This window comes from Balaenoptera ricei, chromosome 9 (genome assembly GCF_028023285.1).
Source record: "Balaenoptera ricei isolate mBalRic1 chromosome 9, mBalRic1.hap2, whole genome shotgun sequence".
Taxonomy (NCBI): Eukaryota; Metazoa; Chordata; class Mammalia; order Artiodactyla; family Balaenopteridae; genus Balaenoptera; species Balaenoptera ricei.
Genome location: NC_082647.1, coordinates 56186464 through 56213807, shown reverse-complemented (window position 1 = coordinate 56213807; position 27344 = coordinate 56186464). Strand labels below are relative to the sequence as shown.

Here is a 27344-nt window from a genome sequence, read left to right as displayed (position 1 = left end):
ACAAATAATCATTGAGAGCCAAATAAGATACAGGATTAACATATTTAGAAAACAACATTATGTGTTTGCATATTGAAAGCTCTTAAGAAGTGGGGTGTTTTCTTTTGAAGTATAGTTGATTTACAATGTGTTAATTTCTGGTGTATAGCAAAGAGGTTCAGTTATCAGAATTCTTTTCCATTATAGGTTATTACAAGGTACTGAATATAGTTCCCTGAGCTATGCAATAGAACTTTGTAGTTTATTTTATGTAAAGAAGTGCATATCTGTTAATCTCAAACTCCTAATTTATCCTTCCCCCCACCCTCTCCCCTTTGGTAACCATAAGTTTGTTTTCTATGTTTATGAGTCTGTTTCTGTTTTGTAAATAAGTTCACTTGTATCATATTTTTAGATTCCACATATAAGTTATATATGATATTTGTCTTTCTCTGGCTGACTTACTTCACTTAGTATGATAATCTCTAGGTCCATCCATGTTGCTGCAAATGGCATTATTTCATTATTTTTAATGGCTGAGTAATATTCCCTTGTATATATGTGCCACATCTTCTTTATCCATTCATCTGTTGATGGACACTTAGGTTGCTTCCATGTCTTGTCTATTGTAAATAGTGCTGCTGTGAACGTTGGGGTGCATGTATCTTTTTGAATTAGGCTTTTCATCTTTTCTGGATATATGCCCAGGAGTGGGATTGCTGGATCATATGGTAGCTTTATTTTTAGCTTTTAAAGGAACCTCCACACTGCACCAATTTACATTCTCACCAACAGTGTAGGAGGGTTCCCTTTTCTCCACACCCTCTCCAGCATTTGTTATTTGTAGACTTGTTGATTTTGGCCATTCTGACTGCTGTGAGGTGATACCTCATTGTAGTTTTGATTTGTATTTCTCTAATAATTAGAGATGTGGAACATCTTTTCATGTGCCTGTTGGCCATCTGTATGTCTTCTTTGGAGAAATGTCTATTTAGGTCTTCTGCCTATTTTTTGATTGGGTTGTTTGTTTTTATGAGCTGTTTGTATATTTTGGAAATTGAGCGCTTGCTGGTCACATCGTTTGCAAATACTTTCTCCCATTCTGTAGGTTGTCTTTTCATTTTGTTTATGGTTTCCTTTGCTGTGCAAAAGCTTCTAAGTTTGATTAGGTCCCATTTGATTATTTTTGCTTTTATTTCTTTTGCCTTGGGAGACTGACCTAATAACACTTTGCTACGATTTATGTCAGAGAATGTTTTGCATATGTTCTCTTCTAGGAGCTTTATGGTGTCATGTCTTATATTTAAGTCTTTAAGCCATTTTTAGTTTAATTTTTGTGTATGGTGTGAGGGAGTGTTCTAACTTCACTGATTTACATGCGGCTGTCCAACTTTCCCAGCACCACTTGCTGAAGAGACTGTCTTTTACATGACTTGATAGAGATTATGACCCTATCATAGTGAATCAATTTCTATTTTTTGTTGCTGTTATTATTGATTCAACCATGCTCTATGGCAGTGGCCTTAATCATATTTACTTACCATTCCAAAAATGTGCATTAATTCTACTCTGTAACACACCTGTGGTAACATGAAGGATTTTATTAAAGTCTGCCCTTGCTAATCTAGATTCCTGGGAGTGAATCAGCAGCCACATTGTATAATGGAAACAGTAGAGAGGAGCCTACACTGATTTAGTACCTCAGCCTTCGTTTTAGGCAAGTAACTTATTCCCTCTGAGCCTCAGTTTCCTCAAACAGAAAGTGATAATAATAATACCTACCTTCCAGAGTTCTAGGTACAGCAATATATATATAAAAGAACCAGAATAAAGTAGAATATAGAACATAGTAGGCACTGAATAAATGGTAGTCATCATCATTAATAATAATGATTGATCATTTATAATGTTAGTGTTCATAATAAAAATGATAAACATCATGCAGTTTTGTTTCCTATTAGATGTGTTACATAAGAAAGCTTAACATCCAGAGCCAACACCATAACAGAATCTGAGGTAGAGCACAAGTTTTTGCAGCCTCCTGCTGTCATCTGAGTCCCTATTGAGCAGATATAACCCTGGGGACAGAGGACTATCCATCAGATGCCATGTCAGCTAAAAGCTCGAGCTGCCAATTTTACCTCTATTTGCATTGGATTGAGTCAATCAGCCTTCAGCTTCCACAAGGATAAACAGCCAGCAAACCAATGAAGCTCTTATGACTCAGTCCCAAACAGCCTTATTAAAGGATCTTATCTATTTCAATACCTGACAGTAGGTGTGGAATATTAGAATGTGTACTCGGAATCTACTGCTGTCTTGAATTAGTAACCTTGGCTGAGAACTGACATATTTTTATATCAAAAGAGTAGAAACCTTTCTTTTCTCTCTTTCCTGATGCATAACATTCTAAAAGACAGGAATGGCCTTCAGCTAATACAAATCAATTTCCACTCAGCTTCAGTCACCATTTAATTACTGTTGACTGCTTTAACATTTCTCACTTCCTTTATGGATTATGTTTCTTTCTACTCTACAGCCATTTAATTTATTCAGTGACATAATCAAACTTAAAATGATGTGATGCTTCATATTTTTCTTCTTCTCTCATATTTTTATTGTGTTGAATTTATTTAGAAGCAAATTATTTCCTGAAGGACAAAAAATTTTAATGAGCTGACTTTTTACTTAGTCTCTATATTTACTTCTTAGATCTTTTTTTTTTTAAACATCTTTTTTGGAGTATAATTGCTTTACAATGGTGTGTTAGCTTCTGCTGTATAACAAAGTGAATCAGCTATACATATACATATATCCCCATATCTCCTCCCTCTTGCATCTCCCTCCCACCCTCCCTATCCCACCCCCCTAGGTGGTCACAAAGCACCGAGCTGATCTCCCTGTGCTATGTGGCTGCTTCCCACTAGCTATCTCTTTTACATTTGGTAGTGTATATATGTCCATGCCACTTTCTCACTTCGTCCCACCTTACCCTTCCCCCTCCCCGTGTCCTCAAGTCCATTCTCTACGTCTGCATCTTTATTCCTGTCCTGCCCCTAGGTTTTTCAGAACCTTTTTTTTTTTAGATTCCATATATATGTGTTAGTGTACGGTATTTGTTTTTCTCTAACTTACTTCACTTCTTAGATCTTGATTCATTAAAAGAGCACTCTCTGATTTCTTCCATCACACGTTTCAGAATGATGGACCCCTGCCATTCCCTTTAACATTCCTACAATATTTACCTGTAGAGAAGTGCGCTGTGTACTAATTTACATATTAAAAAGAAAAACTAAAACTTAAAGTGAAAACCAACCACTAATAGTGCAAAGGGAGTTATCAGAATGATACAAGAGCGGGAATTGTCTTCTTTCTGAGTACTCATTTTTGTCATCACTGACCTAGGCATGAAGGTATAGAGGAAGGACCTTGAGCTTTAGAGTTAGACACTTTCTGGGTCAAAACCTGGCTCTGCAACTCATAAGCTGTATGTCCTTTGGCAAAATCCTTGACTTATCTGAAACTGTCACCCTCCCTGGAAAAGAGAAATAACTGTTCTACCTCTCAAGATCATCGTGATGATTAAATAAAATAAAATAAAATATGTAATGTGCCTGGCATATCCATTCTCTCCCAGCAAGTAAGTACATTTGAACCTACCAGCAGGACAGCAGCCTGAGCTTGGGTTCTCCTGAAAGGGGAACCTGAGGCAAAGGCTTCTGGACTATTCCTTTCCCAGCTTTCAGAGTGCTGGAGTGAGGGGCAAGAGGAGTGAATCAGGGAAGGAAGAAGGAGAGTCAATATAAGTACACATGATTAAGAGAGCTGCCACTAAGGTCCTCTTCCTGATACTGGCCTTACTCCTCCCTGGCGGTATCCTGTCGCAGCAGCTGTAGCTCCACATAGTAATTAGGTTGATGAGAACATACAATAACTCTCTTCTTTGTCTGCTGATGCACTGGCATGAAGAGTTACAACATGCTAGTTAAAGGTTCAAGTTCAATGGAACCCTTTCTGTGCACCTGGTAGAAAGACCCATACCCCTTATCCACCCCACAGTGGAAACCAGAACCTTAAGTTTGTGGGGACTGAAATTACAAAATTTCACAAGTGAGTTGCTGCCCCTGCAATGTGAATGTGAGCTGCTTTTGATCCTTCCTTCTTATGGGCATTGAGAAGAACACATTCACCAGATTAATTGTCTCATAGCTGGTACCAGAGTCTCTTTTAATCCACTCACAGGAAAGATAACACATCTGGCATGGTAGATGTGACGGGGTCTAACACCTGGCTAAATTTATGGTAGTTTTACATCATCTGCCGTGATCCCTCAGGATTTTTCAGGGCCAGACAGGTAAATTGAACAAGGGATATGATGGAAACAATCACATTTGTATCCTTCAAGTAAGTCTGACAGTGGCACCAAGCTCTGCAGTTCCTCCTGGGATGCAGCATTGCTTCTGATTTGTGGTCTTGGCCAGAGATAGAGGCAGTATCTACTTGGCTCTTTGTACCATAATGGCCTTTACATTACAGATCTGGAAACCAGTGTGAGGGTCCTAACAGCTGATAAATGTATTTATCCTAATGATACACTCAGAGGATGAGAAATAACCTCAAGATGGGTCTATGAATACTATGGACCCACTGTGAGACAATTTTGGACCAAAACTTTATCATGGTTCTCAGATGAGCTTTTACTTTAACTGAATGTCCTTGATGGCATTTCAGGTCTTTTGGTTTCATTTCAGCCGCAACTCTTTATCTAACAGACTTTAAAAGGGCTAGGTTTTTCCCTTTCAACAGTGAACAGTTACTCTAACAAATGGCCACAGGTACATTTAGGGGACAAGTCAGAGGAAGATTTCCTGTAGATACTTGTGGTGACATTGAAGGATTCTTCCTCAAGGGATCCTGGCCTCCCTAACAATCATTGTACCCTGGGTCTGTGAACTGAACTGATTTAGACCTGGAAACTGGATGATAGGCTGTGATTTTTCTACCATGGTAGTTGCTGTTAGTATTCTCTTCACCAAACTTCAAGGCATGTCTCAACAGACAATTAGGACTGGCTCCCGGGGTTCTTTGTAGGATATTGAATTCCAGTCATGGATGGGTGCCCGAAGTCAGTAAATTTTCCTCTATCCAGCCCCATACCTGACCTCCTCACTCCAGTCCAGGACTCTCAAACTCCATTCTCACCTGTGTAGCCCCTATTGTTGCCAGGCCGTATTAACAAATCTCTGCAATTCTTTTGGTGCGCATCCTCCAGGAGTAGTGCTTGGGCTGGACTGAGACTTCACCTTGGTCAGCAGTCTCGAGGCAATGAGGGATGCTGGGGCATATCTTAAGGAGAAAAATTTTCATTTTATGAGGCACCTGCCTTAGGGGAAGTCCTTGAATAGTCTCCAGGCAGGCAGACACTTCTGTCCTCTGGTAAGGGAGGGTTTAGTGAGAGCTCAAGATTCTCAGCCTGGTTCAGCCAAATAGTCCCATCCACTCCTTTCCTGCCAAGGTACTAACTTTGATAGCGGAGATTTGTGAGCCTACATATTCACTCTGCCAGCTTTACAATTAGATGCTGGGTTCGATTTTCAGCATGGTCTTCCCTATGTTTCCAGGAGATGACCATTTCCATTGAAGCTGCTGTAGAGGATTTCTGGCTTTTACAGACTGGTTTAAGTTGACACTTTGCTTCCTCGAGTCTATTATTTTCTAAAGCTTCCACTGCAGCTAACAGCAGTTGTCTCTATTCCACAATTGCTGTCATTCACATTTTATCCATGCCTTAAACTACCATAGCCCCCTCATTTACCACCTGCATCTCAGCCCAATTGCCCACAGGTGAAAGTCTTAGTTATAATGTCACTACATGCCAGGGGTTATCACCACCATACCTTCTGCTAGCAATGGGGTCTTTTAAACTAAGATCCAAAATACCCTCCTGAAGGGCTGCTTTCTGGAGCCACTCTGCTATCAGTTGTTTTCGCCTTGGTTCACCAGAAAGTAGAGTTTGAACCAAAGTCTTACATCGTACTATTTAATTAGGCAGTATAATTCAGAATGAGGAATATGGAGTATGAAGCAGAGAAGGATGGAGGAAAACACAAGAATGCTGATCAACCTGGCTGAGGCTAAGTTCAACTGATTGTTTCATGTTGAAAGACCATCGTCTGAGAAACCATACAGCTGCTTCTCAGGACTGTTTCTCTAGGGGGAGAAAGGGGAAATACATCAGTTCATGGGCTCCTGTCACTCACTGGTCAAATTTTCATCCCATGGGGGTGCTAAGTCCATTGCATTTCCAGGTTGTATTTGCATGAGTGCCTGGAAGCGTCCTGTGGCGTTCTAAACTTCTGTATGGGGACCCTTTGGCAGCAGGTGCAAAATCAAGACATATAGTGCATCACTGTCAAGTTGAGCCTGGATGAATTTTATCAGAAACTATGCAGAACTAGTCACCACAGCAGTGGCTGGAGTTAGAGACAGGTAAGACAGAAAGAATTGGAAGTGATGCATGTCAGGTATCTGATATAAGGGTGTTTCCATCTTCCTGAGGTAAGAAATCACTTAGCATTACAGAAGTACCCTCCCTATTTCTGTCACTTCAAACAAATAAATAAAGAAAACACCTAAAGAAAAAGTAATTAAAGACTAAAGGCCTATGGGCTCACTCAGTTTTTCCTCCAAAAAGAATCTGGTTATGGAGTATGTTATACTTATGTCTCATTTTATTCTCACATCAGGGCAGGTACTATTAGTCTTATATGAAGAAAACTAAAGCTCAGAGAGGCTGTGTATTATAAAGTTCATATAGCAAGTAAGTCACAGATCTGGAGCCCATAATCTAATTTATTTACCCAGAAAGTGATTTTTTTCATGTACCATGTAGCCAATTTATCTTTTCTCTCCATCTAGAAATTCTCTTTCTCATGACTTTTGCCTTTGTAAATATGCTATTGTAAGACTTATTCATACGTCAAAATGAGTCTAGAAGCTAAGGGTTTAAAATATCGATAAATTGGACTTTAAAACATTTTCTGTGGTGTTCTATCTTCAATTTTATCTTCCTCAGTTTGTTTGTGTTACTTGTTTATTTTCATGGTAGAAGAGACTTGAGTGGTGGTAACAAATAAGGATGGTCCAGAGAAAATGTCGGCAATACACCCACTATGTCTGTGTGACAGCAAGTCTTGTCCTGCTATTTGTCTTCATCTTATCCCTTCTGATAATATCAGACATTACTCCAAAGTCTTCTTCAAGAAAAGGACCATGCCATCTATCCCTGTATTTTCCTCAGCCTCTGGGTACATGTAGAAGCTGCTCCATATAACTTTGTTGAAGGAGTACATAGAAAGTCTCTCCCCAGGGCGTGGAGAAAAGGGAACCCTCTTGCACTGTTGGTGGGAATGTAAATTGATACAGCCACTATGGAGAACAGTATGGAGGTTCCTTAAAAAACTAAAAATAGAACTACCATATGACCCAGCAATTCCACTACTGGGCATATACCCTGAGAAAACCATAATTCAAAAAGAGTCATGTACCACAATGTTCATTGCAACACTATTTACAATAGCCAGGTCATGGAAGCCACCTAAGTGTCCATCAACAGGTGAATGGATAAAGAAGATGTGGCACATATATACAATGGAATATTACTCAGCCATAAAAAGAAACGAAACTGAGTTATTTGTAGTGAGGTGGATGGACCTAGAGTCTGTCATACAGAGTGAAGTAAGTCAGAAAGAGAAAAACAAATACCGTATGCTAACACATATATATGGAATCCAAAAAAAAAAAAAAAGTGTTCTGAAGAACCTAGGGGCAGGACAGGAATAAAGATGCAGACGTAGAGAATGGACTTGAGGACACGGGGAGGAGGGAGGATAAGCTGGGACGAAGTGAGAGAGTGGCATGGGCATATATACACTACCAAATGTAAAATAGATAGCTAGTGGGAAGCAGCCGCATAGCACAGGGAGATCAGCTCAGTGCTTTGTGATCACCTAGGGGGGTGGGAGAGGGAGGGTGGGAGGGAGGGAGACGCAAGACGGAAGAGATATGGGGATATATGTATATATATAACTGATTCACTTTGTTATAAAGCAGAAACGAACACACCATTGTAAAACAATTATACTCCAATAAAGATGTTAAAAATAAATAAATAAAATGGATCCCTATCAAAAAAAAAAAAGTCCCTCCCCAAACACATAAAAGAGCATCCTCCCCTTCCCCCTCAGGGGTAAGGCTAGTTTGTAGGCCATATATTTTATAAAATGCCCTTTGCTAAAATGAAGCAATTTTCAAATGAGGAGAGTCACCTCAGACATTAGGAAGGCAATTAAGGAGGACTTTGTACAAGATGATTATCATCAAATCCTCCTGTGGGTTTTATGACATCTAAAGCCTCTTTTCAAAATATTGAGTACACATATGATGGTACTAGGCAGCCAAGAAAATATAAAGATTCACCTGTCTTTTTTCTAACAACCCTAATAGTTTTGTGGCAGCACTGAAAGCATCCTCTGAAGGGAATATGTGATTTACCTCTGGGCTTGGGAATGTGAGACTAGTGTCATTAGCCATTTCTTCCCCGGGTGACATATCATTTCTTTGACATCCATCTCCTTTGTGGTTAATGAACCCCAGGAGTGGGAGCTGTGAAACACACTTCCCAACAGTTAACCTCCACTGAGCCTCCTGCCTCTACTACAGTAGTCAGTGCCAAGCAGGGGAATATAGGAGTCTTGACTTGTTCCTAAGGATTGAGTCACAATGAGACACTGGTTCACCAGAACCTTTGCTGCTGTTGTTTCCATTTTCTTGGTAGATATTTTCCAAGACTCCCCATCAGCAAAGGAGAACACTCAAAATTGGTGAGAACCAATCCAGTTTTCCTGATTTATTCTGAGTTTTTTGTTTTGTTTTGTTTTGTTTAAATTATTTATTTATTTATGGCTGTGTTGGGTCTTCGTTTCTGTGTGAGGGCTTTTTCTAGTTGCGGCAGGCGGGGGCCACTCTTCATCACGGTGCGCGGGTCTCTCACTGTCGCGGCCTCTCTTGTTGCAGAGCACAGGCTCCAGACGCGCAGGCTCAGCAATTGTGGCTCACGGGCCTAGTCGCTCCGCGGCATGTGGGATCTTCCCACACCAGGGCTCGAACCCGTGTCCCCTGCATTGGCAGGCAGATTCTCAACCACTGCGCCACCAGGGAAACCTAATTCTGAGTTTTTGAAACCCTCAGCATCAGTCCCAAACCAGTGCAAGGTGTACTAGTATGGGTGGGTGGTTAAAGTGATGGGATCTGGAGACTGACTGTCTGGGTTCAAATTCTTCTTCTGCCACCTACTGGTTGTGTGATGATGGGCTCATTACTTACCCTCTCCGGCTTAGTTTCCTTATCTACAAAATGCAGATAGAAGTAGGATGCACCTAGTAGGATCATTGTAAGAAATAAATACATAGAGGAACACAGGTAAAACACTTAGCCCAGCATCTGGCACATAGTAAGTGCTCAATTAACAGGAGCTATTACTATTAGCCTCTATAAACTGGAATAACTTCCCAGTGCCCTCAGTGACTGCATTTGAGAAATGATCCATAAGGAGCAGCTTCTCTGAAAACATTTGGTTGTGAGAAGAGCGCATTCCTAGAATTGCTTTGAATTTTTTCGGGTCTCATTATCTTTTCCTCTTGTGAAAAAAAGAGGTCAACATTCCTTTAGACTTGTAGGTACTGGTCAGCACAAATCACAGAGGGCTTTTAAGTGAATATTCCTTCTTCATATTTCCTCAAAGGATCAGTCCTTCTTTTGGGTAAGACTCCAGCTAAGAGACCATATTCGGTTGGCCTACTCTCTCTTTATCTTGAATTGGTGCCATGTACAATCCAATCACTAGGCTTTCACTGCAGTGTGAATTATTTTCTCAAAGAGGAGAGCAACAAGAGGACAGGGTCAGCACTGCTCAGCAGTGTCTATAGTAATAGTCCTCAGTAACACTGTTACTAAAGCAGCCTGTGCAAAGAGAGTTCACCTCTTGAGCCAACCATTTCTTCCTTAGAGCTGCATCTCTCCTGCGGTCCACATGTATGATAATCAGACTCGTGACAATCTGGTATGTCTAAAACATACGCAAGTGTAGATTTATATATAAATGCTCATATAAAATACTTCTAGATATGTACATACATGTACAGTACCTATGCATATACAATGTACGTGGCTTTCTATAGAGAGCGAAGCTTGGTCTTATATTTTGCTTGCTGCAAGTCCTTATCTATTCTTTGGTCTAGTAATTAAACAATTAAGTGTCATTTATGATAATTAAACATTACAACAAAGTAGAAAGTGGGCATTAACTCACTTGAGAAATATGTTCTCTTTTAGAGCCAGCACAACATGGTAGCCAAAGTCAGGAAAGCATTAGTGCTCGGCACATGGCTCACTGCTAGCCTCCTTGCAGACAGACTACAAGTCACTAGAAATGGGAAAGGCCCCACAATCAATCTGAACCAGCAAGACTCAATGGCTCACTCTGGAATGTTATCACCACTCTGCTAGTTTCACTTATAAGTGGTTCAGGAGATACCAATTCCTGTGCCACTCTTGAGGATTAAGGGAAGGGTGTGTATTTGCCCATTTCTTCTACACACATTAAAAAGGCTTCTTCATTTATCTTAAACCCTGTCATGTGGAATATTAATACTGCTGGGCTTAAATTAGAGGAAGGAGTATCCTTGTCTTCTCATCTGCTCGTCTTACCCTGAGCTTAAAGATACTTCATGAACCTCGGCTTTGGAACTTGAGGAATTCAGAGCTGCACTGGCCATATGGCTCCTGAGAGGAGAGGAAGTGAGGGGACCTGGAGTGGCTACACTTGAGCCCACCCCACCTGGCCATTTCTTTCTCTGCTGTGCGCTGCCCCAGCCCTGCCTGCAGCTATGACTGTTCAGGGCTGGAAGCCTTCAGTGCAGGGCAGGAGAAGAATCGGAAGGATTGAAAACATCTCAGAAAGACCATGCCCCAGTTGGCCAGCTAGAAGGCAGAAATTTTCACATTTGTTACCTTAATGGATAAAGTCATTGAAAGTCTGAAGAGAAATTATAATATCTGGGGAGGGTGATTATCATACCATTAATAGTTGCTGCTGCTGCTGCTGTTGATGAATAGCTTTTCTTTGATTCAGCCGTTATTATTTACAATGAAATGTTTTATATATCACGGTTTGACTTTAAAGCAACTACTCTTAAGGGCTATACTATATTGCCCATGTAACCTTATTATGTGCTGGATATTTAATCTCTTAATGGTTGTCTACAAGATCTTGAGGAAAAGGAACACAGTATGCTAAAGTTTTGCTAAGATAGATGATCTGGCAAGATGCAGAGTTTTAATAAGGGAGGTGGGGTGACATTCTTGAGAGGAACTATTTAGAGAGGTAAGACATTGATTAGGTGCTACAGTGAGGGTGCCATTGGCCATTCAGGGATGAAAAATGCTAAGCGGGTACTAGAGAAATAAGATATAGAGATGAAAACTCTCCATAGACATAAATCACCTGGATTGCAGCTTTGACTTCAACAAGTATTGAGGTTCAATCTGAAGCCCTAACCCGAGCCTGGTGGGGAAGAATAGCGCTGGGATGATAACTATCTTTCTATTAATTCTAGCAGTGCTAGTAATAGTAGATAGAATTGTTTTATAAAACAATTTCATAAATAAATCAGGGCAAATATTTTAAGGGCACAAAGGCTCCCTTAAGGACATCTGCCATGTCACAGTCACAGACAGCCACAGATACTGGGGACTTTGTGTTACATCTCTTTGTTGTAGTTAGGGTATGAAAAGATCATGAGGAAAACTTGGGACATGTCTTGGAAAGACAGAATTCTTAAACATGTGTTTTAGTCTCTAAAAACCATCATGCTTTCCACACCATTGTTTCTACTCAAACTAAAAGTGTGGTGGGCGTCGGGCTCCTATAATCCTGTGACTTTGTCGCTGACCAACATCAACATGAGCTGACAGAAATTGCCAGAGAGTCAAATATGGTGGGCCATGGACTGCTTGCCTATTAAATGCTATAAAACTCACCGTCTTTGCCCTTTCCCTGTCGACAATAATAGAACCCGGAGCAGGAAGATGTCTTTCTTTCTCCAGTGTGAAACTGAACTCCGGAGGAAGGATCTCTCTTATCTGCATCCTCTAGAAAGATCTCAGAAATATGGCTGTGATGGTAATATGGAGGAAACAGAGCAGAGGTGTTGGGGTCTGCAGGCAGCATGGAAATTCCTACTTGACCCATGGCAGACTAAGGCAGTTTTGTCTGAGATAACCGGGATTTTTAAAATACCTTTCTGGAGCCAAAACATACCACATGCCAAATATGGACTCATAAGATTGGAATAGCCTCTCTCTCTCTCTCTCTCTCTCTCTCTCTCTCTCTCTCTCTCTCTCTCAAGCTTGTATTATATAAATGGATATAGCTGGACCTTTTGTTCTTCAACAAACAATTTCCATCAACATTCAGAAAGAATTTAAACCTGACCAGTTGGACAAGGGAAGAGGAGAGGGGAAATTGATGATGGTAGAGATAAATGTGAAGAAGGACAAGCCCTGCTGTAAGTTCACAGTCTAGATCTCAGGTTAATAGACCCATTAGTGCTAAAAGAAGATCCCACTTCTTTTGAATAAAGTCAGATGAAGAGACTACTCAGTTGCTCCACTCTCAGATTAAATCCAAAGCAATTAAGACAGGTATTTGAAAATACTTCTTTTTTCAAAGCACTTATTTTTAACGTCCAACTGACATTTTTATGGTGATATAACATTCTGTGCTTCAAAATGACTTTGAGAAATTAATGTTTGGCCTACTTGTTAGATTGCCAGTTTGGGGCAGGGCTGAAAGGATGGTGGCACTGTGTTTCTCTTTAATTGTATTCAACATCAACGATATCACATGGAGACAGTTATTTAATATGATTCCAGTCCCAACCATGGTGCAAGATTTCCCTTAGCAGAATCAAGTGGGAAGGCTATGGGGTAGTTCTCCAGGAGCCCTGGGCTGATAGCTGTTTCCAGATGGGCCTCAGTTTCTTTGTAAAATGAGACAGGAATAGCTTCCCTTTCCAACTCTGTTTTTCACCCCAGTTAACATCTTTAAAAACATGAGGTGTGTAAAAGTGATTGTAGTATATTTGCCTGATTCTGTATGGCATCACTTCTTGAGACACTCAAAACAGAGTGTTTCTCATTCATTTTCTGCCAGGTAAAAAGACAGATAAGTCTAACCACATAACCCCAGTTCAAAGAGTGAAGGTGAGATTCAGAAAAATTTTCCACATAACAAAGAAATAAGAAAAGGAGGCAAAACCAAAATGCAACTCAGTGTTAGTCCTGAGCAAAACTGAATTTGGGAAAGTCCGTCTTTGGCCTCTATTCAAATCCCACTTCCTACTTGTTCTTTGTTCTCTACAGAAAGGTTATTGTTCTCTGTTATAGCAGTAATTAAAAAAAATAAAAGTCCTCCCAGGGACATTATATTTGAGTAGAGTCTAGAAAATGAAAAAACCTTCATGCTCCAATGATGGAATCTGAGGGAAGAAATATACGTTGAACAGAGAGCCTGGCTTACTAACAACTACCACATTCCATTTTTCTTCATGAATAAAATTTAAAGACAGTGAATGGAGATAAACAAAATACGAAACTCTTCCCTCCCCTCCCTATAACAGCCTCCCAGTTGGCATCTCTCTTTTCTCGGAAACCACCATAATAAAGAATGGGTACCATGCCCAGGCCTTTCCAGCTCCTCATGGGCTTTCTGCCTCATCTCTCAAAATTCTCTCAAGGTTTTCTGATTCCCTTTAACTTGCTGCTTCTCCAAGGAGAAGCTATGCCCAATGGTAACTTAAGATATATCTGACCAGTGTAAATGTTGTTAACTTCATTAATCTACTTCTAACTGCCTTTTCTATTTATGAAGGGAGCATCAAAGCTCTGGGAAATAAAACTACAGATAGTCCGACAATAGTAGCAGGATGGCATTTCAAAAGAAGGCATTAAAGGAAACTCACCAACAGTGATACTTTTTCCTAATGGTTCTGGGAGGATAATTAAGTTGTATGTCACCTTTGATGCTTATAACCCTAACATAGGTGTTCCCTGGAAACCAATTAAAAATACAGCTGATAAACAGTGTCTCTTAGCTCAACAAATTTACTAATAATTTCAATCCCATTTGGAAAAGAATCTTGTCAGGTCTTTTGACACCAAAAGGCAACTTTCACACTCATTTACACTTCAGCGCCTGTAGTGATAAGCACACACAGGGTATTTACTCAGCCTCTCTTGATCTCAATAGAAGTGTCCTCCAGAAAGCTTCCCTTGGCCATTGAATGGTGAGTTTAGTTTCAAAGTATGAATTGTGCTCAGCTTGGGATTTCCTTTGAAAGGCAATGGACTAGGATCTCTCTGATGATATCTTTGCCTAATTGTCAGGAAGTAGTGGTGCCTTGAATCTGTGGCCCTGACTTTGTAACTTTCAGTGGACATCAAGTTGATGATTTTTAGTTTCTTCAAGGACTCATAGAAGCTGGAAAGGGTTCTTTGTGAAAATCTCAGGTGGTAACAGGTGGCTTGTGTGGCTGACTCAATAGAAGGTGGGCTCTCACTTGATAAGTTTGGTCAGGACCCACTTGTTTCCTTATATACTGAGCAGTTGGTACACCAAGCCCCCAACCCTGATCCAATCCACATCCATTGACTATTTTTCTGGAAGCTATTGAATATTTATAAGAGGCCTTTTCAATCTGGTTGAAAAGCTCATTGACAAAGTTCCTGATTCTTGTGTCTGAAGGCTCACTAGTTCTCTTGTGGGAATGTTTGCTGGTTGATTGGCAGATTGGTTTAGCTCCTTTCATCTGCCTCAGCCTCATTCTGATCGCTCCTCCATGTCTTTAGAGCTATGGTAATTCTCAGGTCACTTTATTTCTCATCTCATTCACTCTTCACTTGGGGCAAGAGGTGTGACTTTAGATTCAGACATTAATCTCCTAGCTCTGCCCTTAAATAGCTTTATGGCTTTAGTCGTTCCATGCTCCTCTCTGGACCCTTATTTCCTCATGTCCTTATTTGGAGGGGAAGAATTAGACCAGATGATGTGTGAGGGACCTTTCAGCCTGAAATTTTAGATGATGTTTTTGGCAGATGGCTGATGGCAGATTTTCATATGAAACATTATTTCTTACTACTTCACTCTTTTAAGTGAATTATTTTGTAATCACTTTCTCATCCAGCCCTCTTGAATGTATAGTTGCATTTAAGAAACTGATTCCTGGCCAGTGTTGCTGCTGTTGAGAGAATGGAGAAGAGAATGGCATGTGATAAAACTGGAAAGAGAAATTGGAGCCTTCTAAGAAACCAAGGAAGAATTTTTGACAGGTGGAAGAATCCCTGTGGCTGTAAATGTGGAAAACAAGTTAGGAAGAGGTTGGAGTCATTGAATATAGCTCTTTTGGTTAAGAAGCCATTGCAGTGGTCTAGCAAGAGTTAATTGTCCTTTGTATTAGGTGACCATGGAGGTAAAGAGAAATGAATGGATTCAAGAGCTATTTGGGAGGTGAGATTTACAGGAGTCAAGGATGACTGTTGTTGTCTGGCTTATGCCATTAGATGCACGGAGGTGTCATTCACCAAGATGTGGTACAAAAGAAGAGGACCAGGACTTAGATAAGCAGAGGATGCATTAAATTCAGTCTTAAATAATTGAGTTTGATACAACTTTGAGACATCCAGTGGAGATACCAAATAGGCATATAGGTCTGGAACTAAGAGGGGAGCTTTGGGCTGGATGTACAAATTTTGGAGTCATCAGCAAATGAACGGCCATTGAAGCCACATAGAGGTTACCTGGAGGAGAGAACATAGAGTAAAAAGAGAAGAGGGCCTAGGACTAAAGTCAAACTTTAATGACCAGGTAGAGAAGGATAAACTGGCAATGGAAGTGATTATGGAGGTAGAAGGAAAACCAGGAGGGTGCGGTGCCAGTGAAATAAGGGACTTATTTCATGAAGCAGGGAGTGGTCAATAACATCAACTCTTGTTGAGAGATTAGATGGGGGTAAAAAATGTCCATGTGATTTAACAACATGGAATTAATCCGTGACCTTCAAGCTGCTTTGGTGGAATAAGAAGAGTGGAGCCAGGCTGGAGTAGGAAGAAGAGGAAGTGGGATGAAGTCACAGGGACAATGAGTGTTAAGACCTGTTACAAAATCAGTTTCTGAAGTGGATGAAAGAGATGGAGGTGTAGATCTAGGGGGATTATGGGCTTGTGTGATAATTGTTTTAAAAGGAGAGAGAGACTCAAACATACATTTATTCAACACATATTTATCAGACACTTATCTTGTGCTAAGCCCTTTTGCCTATGTTAGGCAAAAGTGACGCAGCAAAGAATTCAAAAACCCCTGTTCCAATGGAATCTACATTCTAGTGAGAAGGTGAAGGGACAGAGACAATAAATAAACATATAAATACATAATAAGCCCAGTGGTGATAGTGTATGAGGACAAAAAAAGTGAAGGAAGGTGATAGAAACTATCTGAAGTGGGGGGAATGCTATTTTATACAATGAATGGTCAAGAAAGACCTCTCTGGTGTACGGTTGCCAGATTTCGCAAAAAAAGATGAAGGATGCCCAGTCAAATTTGAATTTCAGGTAAACAACAAGTACTTCTCAGTATAAGTATATCCAATGCAATATTGGGGACATACTTATGCTAAAACATTATTTGTTGTTTACCCTGGATTTAATCTGGCAAGCCCACTCTGGTCAGATGACATTTTCCATGTTTAATGTCAGTGGAAACTCTCTGGCTAAAGAGACCAGTTGAATATAAAGGAGAGAAGGTAGGCTATATTTGAGAGTGGTCTGAAGCCCCTGAGAATCATTAAGGGATGGGATCCAAAGCCCAGGTGGAGGGGTTTACCCTAGACAGGGGAAGGAAGAGGGGATGCGTGTGGATGGGCAATGGTTTGTAAGCATGGAGGGAGAAGAGGAAGGCTTCCTGTGTGATACCTTTGATGTTTCTCTGGGAGTGGGGTGGAAAGACAGGGGCTGAGAGGCGGAGGTGTATGGCAGGGAGATGGGTTGGAGGTTGAAGAGAAGGGAGATATGAGAAGAGGAAGAGCATGAGTTGGCATAACAGGTTGAGAGCTCTTATGAATAAGGTTGATTATTCATAATCTCCATTACCCTTATGGAGCACCCTGAAGGTGGGAGCAGAGAAGCTCAATCTACTCCCCCACTGACCCACTCTACCCCACCAGAGGCTCCTGTAGGGACTACTTGTAGGACTCACTCCCAGCATCTTTGCCCTGGGACTTCTGCAGAGAATTGGACCCATTAAGCGTTTAAGCTATTTTCCTTTAGATAGAAAAATTGCTGCCACTGTAAAAGCTACTTTAATAGCCCTACTTAGGAAAGGAGATGAAGTTGAAGATAACATCAGAAGAGCCATTTATGAAGCATCTAATTTTGACACACAAACTCCATCTTCACAGCCTGAAGTAAACTGGAGATTTGGCAATTAACCAGCTAATTTGAAAAATATTGACAGCCAGTCTGCATAGATAACACATTGAACTTGACTTTTGGGTTTTTGGCTTTTGTCTCTATTGTGTTTAGGTTTCTGCCTTTTACACGCTCCTTCAGTGTGACATCTTTCCTTGTTTTAGTTGCACACAGTGCTTTTAAGAAAGAGGCAAATGATTTTCAACAAGTTAAAACATATTTTATTCACTATTAACACTTTTCATGTCATAATCGTATTGTTGCCTTCTTAATAAGCATAATAATTGCTTTGCATTATTTCATTTATATGCAGAACATTTTTACAACATGTGTTTTCATGTTTCATAAACACAAGGCTGAATACAGAGCTCCTTTCCAGAGGGAGAGTAACTAAGGCGAGGGTAACCTTCTTTCCTGTGAAGATTAGCTCAGCAGGCCATTACGCAGTGCTCCTATCCGTGCAAATCAAGAGCTCAGCAGGCAGCAGCATTTCGTGACATGTCCCTTCCGCGTATGACCACTTGAGTGCACGTGAGATCAGCGGCCAGCAGGAGACATGTAAATGTTCACCAACAGTGAAAAGACAGATTTGAGGTGGGGGGAAGGGAGAGAGTTCTGTGCAAAGGGCCCCACTCTTCCCTCCCCCAGGGTGAGAGCAGCACTGAAAACCTTCAGAGACACACTTCCAGTACCATCTCTGGGTGAATTTAAATACAGAGAAGAGGCTATCTGTAAGAAAACCTTTAATCAGTGACTTAGAACTAAAAAAAAAGGGTCGGGGGAGGGAGAGATCAGGATGGGGAAATTTGATAGTCAAATATTTGATATTTGGTCTCTTGGCTTCCTTGGGTCCTGTCCTCTGTGGACCTTTCCCTGGATGCATTTTTACATGATGTAGAACTGAGTTTCCACCTTTTATCTGTAACCATCTCATACAAATGCAGCTTTAGGCAGAAGTAAGTCTTCTGTAGTTTGTGGAGTGGGTGAGGGAGCAGAGGGAAATTTTCTCCAGGCCAGATGTTAGGAAATGTTGTCTTATATGTGAGAGAGAAAGGCTGGTCCTCTGCCAGCTTTCTGGGTGTTTCTATACAAAATCACTCTGGTTGATCAAAATCCTATGAGGAATTGCTGCCTGGTTGTGACTGGGATGTTTGTATCATTCATAGAGTCGGAGAATTCAGATGTGAAAGAGACTTGAATAAGTTAACCTTCTCCAGTGTTCCTGAGACGATGCACTGGACTACACTGATAGGTCACAATCACTTGTGAACACAGTGTCAAAGTTTTGCACATCAGAAGGGATTAAAGATTATCCTTAGGTTAATGTCACATTCCCTCACTTGCATTCTGATGTGTTTTCTTGCCTGGATGACTAAGTGAAGGTGCCACTTCCTATAGCCTGTGTGTATCTGTGACTGTGGACTGTGCTTGTGAACAATATCTACCATGAAGATATGGAGGAATAAAGGTTGAGAATTCAGTCACCATTAGCAGATGGCTGTCCCACATCCACAGGCCCGCTGGTAGGGTCTAGGTTCTGCTGCAGTGTTAGCAACACCCCTTCCAAGTACTTGGGGATGTGACCTCAGAGATCTAACAGGCAGCCTATGGTTTTGTACTTTTACCAGAGTGGTGGGTAGTAGCAGAGGCCAACTACCCTTGACCTCTGTCTTCCAGCCCTTGGACAAGAAAAAGGATTGCACTGGTTTGGGGAGGATTGTAAACTGTATATCCCAACCCTGTCTTTAGGAGAAGATCCCATTAAATGTCACCGCTTACCCTAAGACATGGGAGTAAAGCAAATTCTGTTGTGTACCATCTCTTGTGTTGCACAGACAAAATGAAGTGGAGAATGGTCCAATTAATTAGAGCATATGAGGAACTTGGAAAATTAAGGCCAAGACCCATATATTCCTCTTATAAGCAGGCTTGTTTATAAGAACTTTACTGCTCCATTTTTTTTTTTTTTTTTTTTTAATTTATTTATTTATTTATTTATGGTTGAGTTGGGTCTTCATTTCCATGTGAGGGCTTTCTCCAGTTGCGGCCAGCGGGGGCCACTCCTCATCGCGGTGCGCGGGCCTCTCACCATCGCGGCCTCTCCTGTTGCGGAGCACAGGCTCCAGACGCGCAGGCTCAGCAGTTGTGGCTCACGGGCCCAGCTGCTCCGCAGCATGTGGGATCCTCCCAAACCAGGGCTCGAACCCGTGTCCCCTGCATTGGCAGGCGGATTCTCAGCCACTGCGCCACCAGGGAAGCCCACTGCTCCATTTTATTTTAAATTTGTAGATAGCACATCAGAGATAGATAGAAAATTCAGCTTCCACTTTCTTAGTAAAAATTTCAGTTCTGTCCCTTGCCAAAAAGACCTGCTATTACTCCACTGCTATTTCAGGGACAATTTAAAATAAAGTAAAACAAACATAACACAGACACATATACAAAGCAAGAAACAAAAGCTCATCTTTATTCTGTGTATCAGAGCACATCAATATGTCTTTCTTTCACATATGTCACTTTATAGTTTTTAACCTTCAATTCTGATTTACTTGCAAGAGTAACGTATGAGATTTAAATAATTTACTTTAGAATATAAGTTATAAGCTGAATAAGTAGAGGTTACTCATTGGATAAAAATGAATTTTCCCCTTTGAGAGTACCCATTAGATGTTGCCTTGTACATTCATTTATCAACAGTTCTTTCTAAACCAATGCAATAAATCAATTTTCAAATGATGCTGTTGACTGCATTACAGGAGGTGTATTACTTCTCTCTCTGTATATCTACCAAGTGTTAAATACATTGAGAGCTTAGAAGCTAAAACCAATATAGTTAGGTCATTTACATTTGATCAATAATGAAAATAATCCACTATATTTAAACCAAGTTTTATGGTTGACAAAGCAATTTATCATGTATTATCTTCCTTGGACTTTACAAAAGACCATAGAAAAAGGAATCGCTAAACAAATTACGTAACATCCAGGCAATGGAGTATTTTGCAACCATTAAAACAGAATGACGGGGACTTCCCTGGTGGTCCAGTTGGTAAGACTCCAAGCTCCCTATGCAGGGGGCCCAGGTTCGATCCCTGGTTGGGGAACTAGATCCCACATCCATGCCACAACTAAGAAGTCTGCAAGCCATAACTAAAGATCCTGCATGCTGCAACGAAGATCCTGTATGCCACAACTAAGACCTGGCGTAGCCTAAATAAATAAATATTAAAAAAAAATAAAACAGGACCGTTAGGAACCAAGATGGCGGAGTAGAAGGACGTGCTCTCACTCCCTCTTGCGAGAACACCAGAATCACAACTAACTGCTGGACAATCATCGACAGGAAGACACTGGAACTCACCAAAAAAAATACCCCACATCCAAAGACAAAGGAGAAGCCACAATGAGATGGTAGGAGGTGCGCAATCACAGTAAAATCAAATCCCATAACTGCTGGGTGGGTGATTCACAGACTGGAGAACACTTATACCACAGAAGTCCACCCACTGGAGTGAAGGTTCTGAGCCCCACATCAGGTTCCCAACCTGGGGGTCTGGCAACGGGAGGAGGAATTCCTAGAGAATCAGACTTTGAAGGCTAGTGGGATTTGATTGCAGGATTTCGACAGGACTGGAGGAAACAGAGACTCCACTCTTGGAGGGCACAGTAGTGTGTGCATTGGGACCCAGGGGAAGGAGCAGTGACCCCAGGGGAGACTGAACCAGACCTACCTGCTAGTGTTGGAGGGTCTCCTGCAGAGGCGGGTGGTGGCTGTGGCTCACCGTGGGGACAAGGACACTGGCAGCAGAAGTTCTGGGAAGTACACCTTGGCATAAGCCCTCCCAGAGTCTGTCATTAGCCCCACCAAAGAGCCCAGGTAGGCTCCAGTGTTGGGTTGCCTCAGGCCAAACAACCAACAGGGAGGGAACCCAGCCCCACCCATCAGCAGTCAAGCAGATTAAAGTTTTACTGAGCTGTGCCCACCAGAGCAACAGTCAGCTCTACCCACCACCAGTCCTTGCCATCAAGCCTCTTAGATAGCCTCATCCACCAGAGGGCAGACAGCAGAAGCAAGAAGAACTACAATTCTGCAGCCTGTGGAACAAAAACCACATTCACAGAAAGATAGACAAGATGAAAAGGCAGAGGGCTATTTACCAGATGAAGGAACAAGATAAAACCCCAGAAAAACAACTAAATGAAGTGGAGGTAGGCAAGCTTCCAGAAAAAGAATTCAGAATAATGATAGTGAAGATGATCCAGGACCTTGGAAAAAGAATGGAAGCAAAGATCGAGAAGATGCAAGAAATGTTTAACAAAGACCTAGAAGAATTAACAAACAAACAGAGATGAACAATACAATAACTGAAATGAAAATACACTAGAAGGAATCAAGAGCAGAATAACTGAGGCAGCAGAACGGATAAGTGACCTGGAAGACAGAATGGTGGAATTCACTGCTGTGGAACAGAATAAAGAAAAAAGAATGAAAAAAAATGAAGACAGCCTAAGAGACCTCAGGGATGACATTAAACGCAACAACACTCGCATTATAGGGGTCCCAGAAGGAGAAGAGAGAGAGAAAGGACCAGAGAAAATATTTGAAGAGATTATAGTCGAAAACTTCCCTAACATGGGAAAGGAAATAGCCACCCAAGTCCAGGAAGCGCAGAGAGTCCAATACAGGATAAACCCAAGGATAAACACACCGAGACATATAGTAATCAAACTGGCAAAAATTAAAGACAAAGAAAAATTATTGAAAGCAACAAGGATAAAACGACAAGTAACATACAAGGGAACTCCCATAACGTTAACAGCTGATTTCTCAGCAGAAACTCTACAAGCCAGAAGGGAGTGGCATGATATACTTAAAGTGATGAAAGGGAAGAACCTACAACCAAGATTACTCTACCCAGCCAGGATCTCATTCAGATTCGATGGAGAAATCAAAAGTTTTACAGACAAGCAAAAGCTAAGAGAATTCAGCACCACCAAACCAGCTCTACAACAAATGCTAAAGGAACTTCTCTAAGTGGGAAACACATGAGAACAAAATGAACTGCAAAAACAAACCCAAAACAATTAAGAAAATGGTCATAGGAACATACATATCGATAATTACCTTAAACGTGAATGGATTAAATGCTCCAACCAAAAGACACAGGCTTGCTGAATGGATACAAAAACAAGACCCATCTATATGCTGTCTACAAGAGACCCACTTCAGACCTAGGGACACATACAGACTTAAAATGAGGAGATGGAAAAAGATATTCCATGCAAATGGAAATCAAAAGAAAGCTGGAGTAGTAATACTGATATCAGATAAAATAGACTTTAAAATAAAGAATGTTACAAGAGACAAGGAAGGACACTACATAATGATCAAGGGATCAATCCAAGAAGAAGATATAACAATTATAAATATATATGCACCCAACATAGGAACACCTCAATACATAAGGCAACTGCTAATAGCTATAAAAGAGGAAATCGACAGTAACACAAAAGTCGTGGGGGACTTTAACACCTCACTTACACCAATGGACAGATCATCCAAAATGAAAATAAATAAGGAAACAGAAGCTTTAAATGACACAATAGACCAGGTAGATTTAATTGATATTTACAGGACACTCCATCCAAAAACAGCAGATTACACTTTCTTCTCAAGTGCACACGGAACATTCTCCAGGATATATCACATCTTGGGTCACAAATCAAGCCTCAGTAAATTTAAGAAAATTGAAATCATATCAAGCATCTTTTCTGACCACAACGCTATGAGATTAGAAACGAATTACAGGGAAAAAAACGTAAAAAACACAAACACATGGAGGCTAAACAATACGTTACTAAATAACCAAGAGATCACTGAAGAAATCAAAGAGGAAATCAAAAAATACCTAGAGATGAATGACAATAAAACAGGACGATCCAAAACCTATGGGATGCAGCAAAAGCAGTTCTAAGAGGGAAGTTTATAGCTATACAAGCCTACCTCAAGAAAGAAGAAAAATCTCAAATAAACAATCTAACCTTACACCTAAAGGAACTAGAGAAAGAAGAACAAACAAAACCCAAAGTTAGCAGAAGGAAAGAAATCATAAAGATCAGATCAGAAATAAATGAAATAGAAACAAAGAAAACAATAGCAAAGATCAATAAAACAAAAATCTGGTTCTTTGAGAAGATAAACAAAATTGATAAGCCATTAGCTAGACTCATCAAGAAAAAGAGGGAGAGGACTCAAATCAATAAAATTAGAAATGGAAGAGGAGAAGTTACAACAGACACCACAGAAATACAAAGCATCCTAAGAGACTACTACAAGCAACTCTATGCCAATAAAATGGACAACCTGGAAGAAATAGACAATATCTTAGAAAGGTATAACCTTCCAAGACTGAACCAGGAAGAAATAGAAAATATGAACAGACCAATCGCAAGTAATGAAATTGAAACTGTGATTAAAAATCTTCCAACAAACAAAAGTCCAGGACCAGATGGCTTCACAGGTGAATTCTATCAAACATTTAGAGACGAGCTAACACCCATCCTTCTCAAACTCTTGCAAAATATTGCAGAGGAAGGAACACTCCCAAAGTCATTCTATGAGGCCACCATCACCCTGATACCAAAACCAGACAAAGATACTACAGAAAAAGAAAATTACAGACCAATATCACTGATGAATATAGATGCAAAAATCCTCAACAAAATACTAGCAAACAGAATCGTACAACACATTAAAAGGATCATACACCACGATCAAGTGGGATTTATCCCAGGAATGCAAGGATTCTTCAATATACGTAAATCAATCAATGTGATAAACCATATTAACAAATTGAAGAATAAAAACCATGTGATCATCTCAATAGATGCAGAAAAAGCTTTTGACAAAATTCAACACCCATTTATGATAAAAACTCTCCAGAAAGTGGGCATAGAGGGAACCTACCTCAACATACTAAAGGCCATATACGACAAACCCACAGCAAACATCATTCTCAATGGTGAAAAACTGAAACCATTTCCTCTAAGATCAGGAACAAGACAAGGAGGTCAACTCTCACCACTATTATTCAACATAGTTTTGGAAGTCCTAGCCATGGCAGTCAGAGAAGAAAAAGAAATAAAAGGAGTACAAATTGGAAAAGAAGAAGTAAAACTGTCACTGTTTGCAGATGACATGATACTATACATAGAGAATCCTATAGATGCCACCAGAAAACTACTAGAGCTAATCAATGAATTTGGTAAAGTTGCAGGATACAAAATGAATGCACAGAAATCTCTTGTATTCCTATACACTAGCAATGAAAGATCAGAAAGAGAAATTAAGGAAACAATCCCATTCACCATTGCAACAAAAAGAATAAAATACCTAGGAAAAAACCTAACTAAGGAGGTAAAAGACCTGTACTCAGAACACTATTAAGACACTGATGAAAGAAATTAAAGATGATACCAACAGATGGAGAGATATACCATGTTCTTGGATTGGAAGAATCAATATTGTGAAAATGACTATACTACCCAAAGCAATCTACAGATTCAATACAATCCCTATCAAATTACCAATGGCATTTTATACAGAACTAGAACGAAAAATCTTAAAATTTGTATGGAGACACAAAAGACCCCGAATAGCCAAAGCAGTCTTGAGGGAAAAAAATGGAGCTGGAGGAATCAGACTCCCTGACTTCAGACTATACTACAAAGCTACATTAATCAAGACAATATGGTACTGGCACAAAAACAGAAACATAGATCAACGGAACAAGATAGAAAGCACAGAGATAAACCCACACAGCTATGGTCAACTAATCTATGACAAAGGAGGCAAGGATATACAATGGAGAGAAGCCAGTCTCTTCAATAAGTGGTGCTGGGAAAACTGGACAGCTATATGTAAAAGAATGAAATTAGAACACTCCCTAACACCATATACAAAAATAAACTCAAAATGGATTAGAGACCTAAATGTAAGACTGGACACTATAAAACTCTTAGAGGAAAACATAGGAAGAACACTCTTGGACATAAATCACAGCAAGATCTTTTTTGATCCACCTCTTAGAGTAATGGAAATAAAAACAAAAATAAACAAATGGGACCTAATGAAACTTCAAAGCTTTTGCACAGCAAAGGAAACCATAAACAAGATGAAAAGACAACCCTCAGAATGGGAGAAAATATTTGCAAACAAATCAACAGGCAAAAGATTAATCTCCAAAATATATAAACAGCTCATGCAGCCCAATATTAAAGAAACAAACAACCCAATCCCAAAATGGGCAGAAGACCTAAATAGACATTTCTCTGAAGAAGACATACAGATGGCCAAGAAGCACAGGAAAAGCTGCTCAACATCACTAATTATTAGAGAAATGCAAATCAAAACTACAATGAGGTATCACTTCCCACCAGTTAGAATGGGCATCATCAGAAAATCTACAAACAAGAAATGCTGGAGAGGGTGTGGAGAAAAGGGAACCCTCTTGCACTGTTGGTGGGAATGTAAACTGATACAGCCACTATGGAGAACAGCATGGAGGTTCCTTAAAAAACTAAAAATAGAATTACCATATGATCCAGCAATCCCACTACTGGGCATATACCCAGAGAAAACCACAATTCAAAAAGACACATGCACCCCAATGTTCATTGCAGCGCTATTTACAATAGCCAGGTCATGGAAGCAACCTAAATGTCCATTGACAGACGAATGGATAAAGAAGTTGTGGTACATATATACAATGGAATATTACTCAGCTATAAAAAGGAATGAAACTGGGTCATTTGTAGAGACGTGGATGGATCTAGAGACTGTCATACAGAGTGAAGTAAGTCAGAAAGAGAAAAACAGATATCGTATGTTAACGCATATAGGTGGAACCTAGAAAAATGGTACAGATGAATCGGTTTGCAGGGCAGAAGTTGAGACACAGATGTAGAGAACAAACGTACGGACAGCAAGTGGGGAAAGCGGCGGGGTGGTGGTGGTGGTGGTGTGATGAATTGGGCGACTGGGATTGACATGTATACACTGATGTGTATAAAACTGAAGACTAATAAGGACCTGCTGTATAAAAAAATAAATACATAATTAAAAAAAAAAACAGGATCAGTATGAAGTGGAATGATGCCATATTGTTGAGTAAAGGAAAAAGTTATAGAACAACATGTACAGCATGGTTCCATTTTTTTATTAAAAATTGTAAAGTGTGACCTTTACATATATTTAAGTAAATATATATTATGTATTGGTATGAGCCTAGAAAAATATGCTTCAGGTTCTGGGATGGTATTGGAGGGGTAGAGAAGGAACACTACGACTCCTGTTTCTATCTACTTCAGAAAGCACAGTTAAATTATGAGTGATTTAACTATTTTATGTCTTTCTGCATTTTTCAAATGGAAAACTTTCAAAAATAGTGTCTTCATTTTGAGGATGAAAGAGCAAGGCTCGGAGAGTTTAAATGACTCTTGCAAAGCCATGCTGCTTACTCCTAGAATCCAGGCCTCCTCATTCTCTAGCAGCTGCTTTGGCCACAGTATGCCCAGAACAGAGCATTTGAACTGTTGACTAGGTTGGGAAATATTCACAAGCTTCAAACTCTACCCTTTGGTGTTCTTTCACCTTAAAGATTTCTTGGTCCACAGCAACCGTGTTTTAGCCTAGTTAGCATATTAAAATATAAAATAAAAGCTGCTAACTGCCTGTATTTTCTTTCTGGGAAGAAGGCAGCCTACTTGAGTGTGTCCGGATGGAA

General features: G+C 40.2%; 1 protein-coding gene and 1 non-coding gene across 13 annotated transcripts in view; both read left to right on the top strand.

Moving 5' to 3' along the window:
• Nucleotides 1-27344, top strand: part of MTERF1 (mitochondrial transcription termination factor 1) — a 589841-nt gene that overhangs the window by 334931 nt on the left and 227566 nt on the right. The gene's annotated exons all lie outside the window — the stretch shown is intronic.
• Nucleotides 20591-20663, top strand: TRNAR-CCU (transfer RNA arginine (anticodon CCU)). Its single transcript has one exon. It is a non-coding gene; the product is annotated as a tRNA-Arg (tRNA).